The sequence below is a fragment of the Muntiacus reevesi genome, chromosome 12 (assembly GCF_963930625.1).
Source record: "Muntiacus reevesi chromosome 12, mMunRee1.1, whole genome shotgun sequence".
NCBI classification, from domain to species: Eukaryota; Metazoa; Chordata; class Mammalia; order Artiodactyla; family Cervidae; genus Muntiacus; species Muntiacus reevesi.
In genome coordinates this window covers 68051968-68064053 of record NC_089260.1, presented here as the reverse complement: position 1 = coordinate 68064053, position 12086 = coordinate 68051968, and the positions used below count along the sequence as shown (strand labels likewise).

Sequence of the window (12086 nt, the reverse complement as noted above, 5' to 3'; positions counted from 1 at the left end):
GGCTTTCTCTAGTTGCAGTGAGCGGGGGCCAGCCCCTCTCTAGCTGCAATGTGCGGGCTTCTCGTTGCGGTGGCTTCTCTTGCTGCGGAGCAGAGGCTGCCACATGCCTCAGTGGTTGCGGCCCATGGGCCCCAGAGCTCAGACTCAGCAGTTACGGTGCACGGGCTTAGTTCTTCTGTGGCATGTGGACTCTTTCCAGACCAGGATCAAACCCATGACCTCTGCATTGGCAGGTGGATTTCTAACCATTGGACCACTAGGGAAGTCCCAAATAAGCATTTTTTTTTTTTAAAGAAACTAAATGGAAGTCTAAAAGGTGGTAAATATAGCAAAGACAGTTGTAATCTTATGAAACTTTTGTTTTAGTCACATATGCACATATACAGAATGTGAATGTTAGAGGATGACAACATAATATCTATTTCTACCTTAGAAGAGCAGTTTACATTTTTGAAAACCAGCACTTTGGGTGATAGGATTATATATTTATATTCTTCATTTTTCCTTCACTAAATTTTTAATTTTACACAATAAAAATGTTTTACTTTTGTGATAACTGAAGAGTGGGATCTTTTCAATTTTTCATTATAGCAAATTCAATTGTACAGAAACATTGAAATAATAATACAATGAACCCCTGTATACCCTTCCTCTAGGTTTACCAATTAATAGCACTTGATCAAATTTGATATCATGACCCTTTACCCCTAAGTTCTTCTAACTCCCAAGGTCAGGGACATGATCACAAAGCAATTGACCTGTTCAGGATTTTACCAAAGATACAGTGTTAGCTAATATAGAGTCCATGTTTAACTCTCCCTGATTATCTTAATAATGTCTTAAAACCATAGTGTTCTTTTTGCTTTTGTTGTTGTTGAATCATTCAGTGAATCAATCATTGCACATTGCATTTAATTATTCTTAAAAGCACATATTTTTTTCATTTTCAAAAATAGAAAGCAGGAGAGGGCAGAGCAGATGAAGCACCCCTCCCCTCCATACTGCGTACTGGGATGTATGCTCTGTTCACATTTGAGACTGAGGTGGCTACTGTTACACAGGGCACTGGGGACCCGAGATGTGCCCACCGTCCCTTACAGGTTTCTTTAGCTCCTGACTGGGTGCAAGTAATGATGTTGAACCCTTGGTAGAAACCAGGGACAACAGAGCAGAACTCACGTTCCAGCTTCCGTATTTACCCTCTGAGTGATCTTGATTTATCCACCTCTCCTTGGTTTCTTACCTGTCCACGGAATTATCACAGTGCTCATCTCCAATGGCTGTCACGAAGAATTCAAAGGTACAGTTTACAGATAGCTACCTCATCACCAGTATTCCAAAAATATTAGCTACAGTTAGTAAGACTGTTATCTTGGTTCTCATCAAAGATCTGAATTAGGACATGCTAACAGATCATTGGGCTTCCCTGATAGCTCAGTGGTAAAGAATCCAACTGCAATGCAGGAGACACGGGTTCGATACCTGGGTTGGGAAGATCCCCTGAAGAAGGAAATGGCAACCCACTCCAGTTTTCTCACCTGGAGAATTCCATGGACAGAGGAGCCTGATGAGCTACAGTCCGTGGGGTCGCAGAGAGTCGACTTAGCGACTAAACAGCAATAGCAGACCATCACTCTGAGATGGCCCAATGGCTTGTGCATCAAAAATGAAGCTTCAACACATCAACCACAAAGTTGTGTGCAAGGATGAAAAGAGCAAGGACACGACACGCCGGGGAGAAGTTCCTCCTCACCTCGTCCTTTCCTATAGTCTCTGCTAGTCTTTGCTTCTCTTTTTCCAGGATAGTAGGAACAGTAGCTAGTAGGTCCATTTCATTGATGCAACAAGAGGTACATGACAAGATGAGACCAGAATCCTATTTGGAATCCCAATTCCTTTGCTAACTTCACTCATAAGGTTTGGGTCCCCATATGACTGCTCTGAGCCTCAATTTCCCTAGCTGAAAAATTAGAAGTATTGGCCTGGATCCTCTCTTCCAATCTGTACATCCCCTGATTCTACGGGTTGGGTTAAAACAACAACAGTCCAACCTGAGCGCTGATTCTGACCAAAAAAAAAAAAAAAATTAGCCTGAGGTCAAGAAAAGGAAGAGAATGGAGAACAAGGTGCTGTTAAAATAGCAGCAAATTATTTCTTTTTCTCACAACTCTCAAATGCAGGACTAACAAAGCATTGGTTTAGCTTTATATATTCTTAGATATGATCAGTAGTTTTCACTCCATGGAACCAAAAACAAAGCTACAAGTCTGTCCAACAGGTACAGAAATAGAGACTCTGGGTCAGCCCCTCAAGTCACGGACTCTTCTCAACCATGTTCAAAGTCAAGCAAAGAAAATATTTCAGAATTTTTTTCATTAATCTTCATATATTTCCCGAATAGTTGGGACTCTGAATAAGAATTTGTGGATCCTGAAGTATTTCAATTAATGTAACAACCATAAATCCCCTTTACAAGATTTTATCTTTATATCATTCCATGTTTGATCAAGCACATCTAGGCTGCAGTCCACCAACAGCACTCTGGACCAGACAGAAGAAATCAGATTCACACCACGGGCTTCCTCCATGCAGGAACACTCTGCTTCTTATGCTGGAAATACAGTGGGCAATTTAAACCATCAGCTCCACCATTATGCTATCTGCTTGAAAGTCTCAACAGAAAAAATCATTAACAGACATCTGACAGGGAGGACAGAAAGATTCAATCCATTGTACCAACTCCAGGGCAGAGGCGTTAACTGTGATAGTTACCTGTGATGGAGAAAGTATTCGTGTAGCTAAGATTTACCAAGTGCCTAGTTTTTGCCAAGAACAGTGCTGACGCTTATGATGGAATCCCATCTCTCTGGATCTGTGTCCTTCTCACCCATAAGATGTAGGACAGCATCTGAAAGCTTACAGAGTAATTGATTCACTAACATAAAATCCTGCACAGCATCCACATGGACCAGGGTCCCACTTTATAGCATCAGGGGTGGGTCACACACACTTTATGTAACACACTTCTGCCCCCCAGACCTGCTCAAACCTGATCTCATTCTCACTTTGTGGTGATTTTTCCTGGTCTTACTCAGTCTTATGACTAGTGGGTCTGGTAGGAAGTTCATGGCTCACAATAGGAAGTTCTAGCCACAAGCCAGTGTTATAGAGAGGCAGTATGCAATTTAACAAACAAAAAATTATTTATTAACATCACTACTGTCTATTGATGAGAAAGAAACTACTGGCTGGTGAAATGCAAAGTGTTGGGGGGTGGGATTATTCATGTTATTAGTCACTAGTCATTAATCACAAATCACTAGTTATTTAAATAGTTATTAAATTATTATTAGTTATTAAATCACTAGTTAGTCACTGATTGAAAAGGGCAAGGCTTTTGCAATGATTTTCTTTTTTAACAAAATTGTTTTTCATTGGAGAATAATTGCTTTATGATATGGTGTTGGTTTCTGCCATACATCAACAAAAGTTTTGCTGTCTTAAGAAGGTTCTGCTTTTTATGGGTACCCAGAGGGAAAGTGGGGTGCAATGAAACTGGGAGATTGGGATTGAGATCATACACTATTGATACGATATGTAAAATAGAAAGCTAATGAGAACCTGATGTATAGCACAGGGAACTCTACTCAATGCTCTGTGGGGATCTAAACGGGAAGGCAATCAAATAAGAGGTGATCATCAAAAGCAGATTTCCATTACACTGGGTACAATTCCACTCCTTGCTTAGGATTTCAGACCATAGTCTTGAACTCACATCTTCAAATCAGCCCTTGTCTCCTCTTTGTTGACTAAGCTCCAGTCATATTGGTCTCCTTCCACCTTGCTTCTGCACCAGCAGTGCCCCCTCTAATAACTGGCTGTTTCTTATCCTTTGGGGTCAGCTTCAGTCATCTTACAGAAGTTTTCCCTAATCACCATTGTAAAAGCAGTAAGATCTTTCTAAAAACTTTTCTGTTGGATTATAGTTGTTTTACAATGTTGTGTTAGCTTCTACTGTACAGCAAAGTGAACCAGCCACACATACACTCAGGTTCAGGTTGTTGGTTGCTCAATTGTGTCCGACTCTTTGCAGCCCCATGGACTGTAGCCCACCAGGCTCCTCTGTCCACGGAACTCTCCAGGCAAGAACACTGGAGTGGGTTGCCGTTCCCTTCTCCAGGGGATCTTCCTGACCAGCGATTGAACTCGAGTCTCCTCCATTGGCAGGTGGATTCTTCATCACTGTGCCACCTGGGAGGCCCATATTGGCATACAGCCGATTAACAAAGGGACTCAGCCACACACATACATGTGCCCATGCTCCCCCAAACCCCCTCCCATCCATGCTGCCACGGAACATCAGGCAGAGTTCCCTGTGCTATACAGTAGGTGCTTCAACATCTGATTTTAAGAAAACCACTTTGGCTTCCATATAGAAAAAGGGTTGGAGAAGAATAAAGTGGGAACAGGAGGCCTATCTGAAGGCTACTGCAATAGCCTGTGTGATATGAAGTTCATCCTTGTTACTGACTTTCAATCCTCTCCCCTATGAGAGCACACCAAACACCGATAACACCCTCGATGGCCCACCTGTTTCCAAATCCAGCGCCAGGGTATTCAAAAGAAAAGCCCCATGATGCAAGTGAGATATTTCCTTCAACATCAAAACTTCTGCTCTTTCCAAAGCCTTGAACAGTGACTAATAAAATGAATAACTGCAACACCCCCCCACAAACACTCTAAATTAAGAACTTAACACTCCATTTATAGTACCCTTTACCTGGAAGAATTAACACCAGATGCAGAAGAATGGCAGTGATTAGTAATTTTCTCCCATGAGAGCCGTTTTTAGAAAGGATACAGATTGTGTTCTCACTGCGCCCCCTCCGTTCCACCCCCTCCCAGCTGTTTCCTCAAGCTGGGTTCCCACTCACCTGACTGACAGTAGAACTCATACGGATGGAGCATCTCGGTACAAAGAGGGATGAGACCCCCAGACCTCCAATCTGCAAAACCGTAGCTACACTAAAAACAGTAATAATAGTATAATGGCAATCATTTGTTGAGACCCTACTATGGGTCAGGCATTCTATTGAGAACTTAATGTGCCTTTTAAAATGGGGCTCCCCTGTAAGCTCAGATGGTGAAGAATCTGCCTGCACTTCAGGAAACCCAGGTTCAATCCCTAGGCCGGGAAGATCCCTTGGAGAAGGAAATGGCTATTCACTCTAGTATTCTTGCCTAGAGGAGCCTGGAGGGCTACAGTCCTTGGGTGGCAAAGAGTCGGACACGACTAAGCATGCATGCTTTTTACAAGTCCTGAGATACCTAGTTATTATCTAGGATCCCACTGGAACCTTAGCAGGTGTCCCCAGCACAGCGAAATGGCACAAGCCACATAGAGTATAAATAGTACAGTGGTAGCTTGGTATTTACAAGAATCCAAGCTTCTATCTATTCAAATGTCATCTTACCTTGTTATCTATCTTCCAACCCTGAATTTGAATCTCTGGGTCCTCTCTCGCTCTGCTGTCCTAACTTGTTGACTACTTAAAAAAAATTTTTTTTTCATCTCCCCACCAAACTAAGTCCCCAGGCTTCAGTGAGCGCCTGTGTCCTGGAGGCTCCTGCCCTCATCACAGGCCTCCTGTAAAGACCATCATGCTGACTTGCCTTGGTGAAACCTGGCTGTATGTTTCTCACCGCCCTTCTCTGATTGGTCCCGGGGAGGTTTTTTAATTTGAGGATAACTGTTTTACAATATTGTGTTGGTTTCTGCTGTACAACGATGTCAATCAGCTGTCTGTATACATATTTCCCCTCCCTCTTGGACCCCCTTCCCACCTCCCCCATCCCACCCCTCTAGGTCATCACAGAGCATCAAGCTGACCTCAGTCCCAGGGATTTAGAGAGAAACCTTCACTGCAGGAGAAACAAGATACCACGTTCAGCAAATTAACCTCCATTTAATGAGGTGTTGTATAACCTGAATTTTTTTTTCAATTATCTAACTTTTCTTCCTGCCCCAGGTTCCCTACATAGCCAGCAAATTTCAACCACACACGTCTACATGAGTCATCGCAGCTGATGGCAAAAATAGCCACCACCGTTCTTCACTTCTCCCTGGATCTGGGCACTTTCCGGCACCACTTTACGGCTCTGTCCATCAAAGGAAAGGGGGTCTGTTTCATTGCGCTTTTTACCTGAACCAGCCTTGTGATGCTTGGGCCGATGGAATGTGGTGGGAGCAATGGGCCACCAGTCCCGCGTCCAGACCCCCAAGAGCCCTTACACGGCATTGCTCTCCCTGCAGTGTGAGCAAGCCCAGGCCAGCCTGCTGGAGGACGGGAGACCATCCTCCAGGAAAACCGTGGAACACCAGCCAAGCTCCCGAAGCAGAGCCATCTAGTGACCTGGAGCTGCTTGCAGGCTAGATGAGGAAGGCTGCTGAAACCAGATCTAAGCAACCTGAAGCACAGGCTCAGGAGCAGTAGGCGTTTGTGGCTACTTGACATCACAAAGTTCGGGAAGGTCTGTTACCCATCACCAGATAACTGATACAGCCAGGAACCTGCACAGCAATTGGAGGAAATTGTCCAAATCACCATGTGCTATCTTCCTCTTTAACAATCTTCTCCACTGAACTGAAACCTTAAGAACAGAGATGGAAATATATTCGTTCTGGTATTCCCAGTGCCTAACACAGGGCAGGCTCAAGAGACATAAAATGAATAAGTAAATGAACGAATGAACACAAATGTCCTTAGATGCCATTTATATGTGTTAATATATGATATTTGTTTTTCTCTGACTTACTACACTCTGTATGACAGACCTTAGGTCCATCCACATAAATACAAATGACCCAGTTTTGTTCCTTTTATGGCTGAGTAATATTCCATTGTATATATGTACCACATCTTCTTTATTCATCTATCAATGGACATTTAGGCTGCTTCCATGTCCTGGTTATCGTAAATAGTGCTGCAGTGAACATTGGGGTACATATACATATGTCTTTTTGCATTACGGTTTTCTCAGAATATATGCCTAGTAGTGGCATTGCTGGGTGATATAGTAGCTCTACTTTTAGCTTTTTAAGGAACCTCCATACTGTTCTCCATAGTGGCTGTATCTGTTTATATTCCCACCAACAGTGCAAGAGGAGTCCCATTTCTCCACACTCTCTGCAGCATTTATTGTTTGTGGATTTTTTGATGACGGCCCTTCAGACTGGTATTTGCAGGGGTCAGGAGTCATGACCCAGATGCAGAGAATGGACTTGTGGACACAATGTGGGGGAAGGGAAGGGTGGGACAAACTGGGAGAGTAGCATTGACATATATACACTAGAATGTGTAGAACAGACAGCCAGTGGGAAGGCTGAATAGCACAAGATCAGCTCGGTGCTCTGTGATGACCTGGAGTGGTGGGGGGGAGGGGGGCTCAAGAGGGAGGAGATAAATGTATACATAAAGCTGATTCAGTTTGTTGTACACCAAAAACTAATACAACATTTTAAAGCAATTATACTCCAATTAGGCGGAGGCCTCGGGGACCTGGGGCGTCGGGGAGTGCGCGAGGCGGCCCGGGTTGTGTGCACTGGCGGAGACAAAGAGGTGGCGGTGGCGGCCTCGGCGGAGCAGCCCTAAACACCGAATTTTGTACTGTGAGTCCTGTCACCATCTCATCTAGCTCGGCGCGAGGGCGGCTGGTCTCGCGGCGGCAGCGGCGGACGCGGAAGTGGCGGCAGCGCATGGTTCCCAGAGCGCTCCGCGGCTGTTGGGTTCCAATTCCGTGGGGAGGGACAAAGGCAGCTGTGAGCGCCCGGCAACGCCCAGTCGGGTGGTGCGCTCGCCACTGCCCTCGATCCGGGCCTTGAAAACTGGGACTAACTTGTCTCCGTGAGGAGGAGAGCACGCGGACCGAGGCCGGGTGAGGGCCTGAGAGGCTGAGCGCTGTCTGAGGGCCAGGGGGCGGGGCACGGCCCGCCTGAGTTGATTGGGTGGGTCAGTTCTGGGGCGACTTAGTGGGCCACTGTGAGGTTATTTGACTCACTACCCCGAGGAGATTGGGGCGCACAGCAAGCTCGGTTTGATCTGGGCTTTGAAAACGGAAATCGGTCTTCAGCGCTTAGGAAATCTATCAGTTGGTAGGTGGTGGAGCCGGAACTAACGCCATATGCACTCGAGCAACATCGTGGTCGCCAGTTTGGGGCTTATTTAAGGATCCTGGGATCACTGATGGCGAAGACATGTGTAGCTGTCCAGTTTTATGACTGAAGTTGCTAGACTTCCGGATTGTGGTTAAAGAACTGGAGACATCACCGCACTCATGGCTCTCACGAATTACAGCAGTCTGAATCGAGCTCAGCTAACCTTCAAATATCTACATACAAATTCAACCACTCATGAATTCTTGTTTGATGCTCTTGCTAAACTACTTGATAATGCAAGAGATGCTGATGCCACGAGAATTGATATTTATGCAGAAAGGCGAGAGGACCTTCTAGGAGGATTTATGCTTTGTTTTTTGGATGATGGAGCGGGAATGGATCCAAGTGATGCTGCCAGCATGATCCAGTTTGGGAAGTCGGCCAAGCGAACGCCTGAGTCCACCCAGATTGGGCAGTACGGGAATGGGTTAAAGTCGGGCTCGATGCGCATCGGGAAGGATTTTATCCTCTTCACCAAGAAGGAAGACACCATGACCTGCCTCTTCCTGTCACGCACCTTTCATGAGGAGGAGGGCATTGATGAGGTGATAGTCCCATTGCCCACTTGGAACGCTCGAAACTGGGAACCTGTCACAGATAACGTGGAGAAGTTTGCCATCGAGACAGAACTCATCTACAAATATTCCCCCTTCCGCAATGAAGAGGAGGTGATGACTCAGTTCATGAAGATTCCTGGGGACAGCGGAACGCTGGTAATCATCTTCAACCTCAAACTTATGGATAACGGAGAGCCAGAGCTGGACATAATCTCAAATCCAAGGGATATCCAGATGACAGAGATTTCTCCGGAGGGCACCAAGCCAAAGCTCCGCTCCTTCCGTGCCTACGCTGCCTTGCTCTACATTGATCCCCGGATGCAGATCTTCATCCATGGGCACAAGGTACAGACCAAGAGGCTCTCCTGCTGCCCGTACAAACCCAGGAGGTACAAGTACACATCGAGCCAGTTCAAGACCTTCGCGGAGCAGGAGGTGAAGAAGGCTGAGCACGCGGCGAGGATTGCGGAAGAGAAGGCACGGGAGGCAGAAAGCAAAGCTCGGACGTTGGAAGTGCGCCTGGGCGGAGATCTCACACGGGACTCCAGGGTGATGTTGCGACAGGTCCAGAACACAGCCATTACTCTGCGCAGGGAAGCCGACGTCAAGAAGCGGATCAAGGAGGCTAAGCAGCGAGCACTTAAAGAACCTAAGGAACTGCACTTTGTTTTCAGGGTCAACATCGAACACCAGGACCTGGATAGAATGTTCATCTACAACTGTAGCAGCCTGATCAAGATGGCGTGTGGTGGGGTTGTTGGGGTCGTCGATGTGCCCTACCTGGCCCTGGAGCCCACACACAACAAGCAGGACTCTGCGGACGCCAAGGAGTACCGGCACCTGCTGCAGGCCATGGGGGAGCACCTGGCACAGTACTGGAAGGACATCGCCATTGCCCAGCGGGGAATCATCAAGTTCTGGGATGAGTTTGGCTACCTCTCTGTCAACTGGAACCAGCCCCCATCCAGTGAGCTGCGCTACAAGCGGCGGGGATCCATGAAGATCCCAACCACCATACTGTGTGATCTGTGTCTGAAGTGTCGGACACTCCCCTTTCAGCTGAATTCTGTGGAGAGGGATTACCCTGACACTTGGGTTTGCTCCATGAACCCTGATCCTGAGCAGGACCGGTGCGAGGCCTCTGAGCAGAAGCAGAAGCTCCCCCTGGGGGCTCTGAGAAAGGACCCAAAGACGCAGGAGAAGCGGCAGAAGCAGCTGATACAGAAAATCCGCCAGCAGCAGAAGCTGGAGGCTCTGCAGAAAACCACACCCATTCACTCCCAGGCTGACCTGAAGAAACTGCCCTTGGAAGTGACTAGACCTTCCTCTGAGGAACCTGCACATAGACCTCAGCATCCTCGGTCGCCTCCTTTACCTGCTGTGATCAAGAATGCCCCGAGCAGACCCCCTTCCCTTCAAGCTCCCAGACCAGCGAGCCAGCCCAGAAAGGCTCCTGTCATCAGTAGCACTCCAAAGCCTGCTGCCCCGGCCGCCCGGGAGGAGGCCAGCACTTTCTGGCTACTCCAGCCTCATGAGGCACCCCGGAAACCTGCCAACACTCTGGTCAGGCCTGCGTCCCGGCCCAGCCCACTGGTGCAGCCACCGTTACCATCTCCCCAGCCCAACTCCAGGAGCCCTCGGGAGGTCCCTTCCCCCCGAGCCCTGAAGACTCCAGTGGTCAAGAAGCCAGAGCTGCCCGCTAAACTCTCCCCACAGGCCACTCCTGGTCGGAAGCGGAGCCTCGGGGTCTTTGATGAGGAAGAAACAGAGGAAGAGGCTGAGAAGAGGAAGGAGAGGTCCAAGAGGGGCAAGTTTGCTGTGAAGGAGGAAAAGAAGGACTTAAATGAGCTCTCAGACAGCTCTGGGGAAGAGGACTCGGCTGACCTCAAGAGCGCTCAGAAAGATAAAGGGCTGCATATAGAGGTGCGTGTGAATAAGAAGTGGTACATAGGCCGTGTCACAGCTGTGGAGGTGGGCAAGAATGCAGTGCGGAGGAAGGTGAAATTTGACTATCTGCCCATGGACACAACACCAAGAGACCGCTGGGTGGAGAGAGGCAGCGAGGACGTGCAGTTGATGAAGCCCCCGTCCCCAGAGTATCAGAGCCCAGTCACACGTCAGGAGGGCAGGGAAGAGGAGGTGGTGGCGGCGGCCCTGGCAGGGGATTCGGTAGCCCAGCAAGCTGTAGCCACAGCAGAGCCCTCCACCTCGGACCGCATCCCCATCGAACCTGACACCATCGCCCCCAGCACCAACCACGAGACCATTGACCTCCTCGTCCAGATTCTTCGGAATTGTTTATGGTACTTCCTGCCTCCAAGTTTCCCCATCTCTAAGAAGGAGCTGAGTGCTATGAATTCAGATGAGCTGATATCGTTTCCTCTGAAAGAGTACTTCAAGCAGCATGAAGTCAGGCTGCAGGACCTGTGCCATTCCTACCAGAGCCGCGCCGACTTGCGGGCCAAGTCTTCTGAGGAGAGCCTGCGCACCTCCGAGAGAAAGCTGCGTGAAACGGAGGAGAAGCTGCAGAAGCTGAGGACCAACATCGCGGCACTCCTGCAAAAGGACATAGACATTAACACAGACGAGCTTAATGCCTACATCGAGGACCTGATCACCAAGGGGGACTAGGGCCCGGAGCCAGAGATCAGCTCCTCTGCCCCTCAAGGCAGAGCTCCTGAGGGTGGCGTTTCATTTATGGGTTGATGGACCTACCTTGGTTTGACTCATGAGATATTTGTGCTTTGGGTGGGAAAGAGACTCTGATTCTTTGAATCTTCCACCCTAAGTTTATAAATATTTTTTGAAAGAAACAAAATAAAATAAAAAATAAAAAAATAAAGCAATTATACTCCAATTTTAAAAAAATTAATATCTCTAAATCAGGAAGGGACACACATTTTCCAGTGCCCCAGTATACACAGCCTTGATAAAGAACCTCTCTATGTGCAATTCTGTGCTACCTACACACCCTTCTTATCTGTGGTTTAGTCTCTTGAGGTGACATTTCTCCCAGGAGGAAGTGTTCTGTGAATGCTCACTGTTCCAATGCTCAAGTCATATAAATGTCATGGAGGAAATTATTAATTTGGCATGCTGGTCCATTTGTCAAACTCCTGGCAGTTCAGGCATGGAGCCAGCCCTGTGACCAGTTCCACCTGGGTGAACTGAGAGAATCAAGTTTTCAGGCCTAAAAGTATGCTGCTCTGACCATACAATAGCCTCTGCCATTTCATCCCCCTCCTTACCTCTCTGCTTAGACACATACAATTAAAAATCAAAACGCCTCCTCCTAGTACTCTGATAGAGGTCTC

General features: G+C 47.4%; 1 pseudogene; it reads left to right on the top strand.

Moving 5' to 3' along the window:
- Positions 1-8032: 8032 nt before the first annotated feature.
- LOC136144897 (ATPase MORC2 pseudogene) lies at positions 8033-11403 on the top strand (annotated as a pseudogene).
- Positions 11404-12086: the final 683 nt, after the last annotated feature.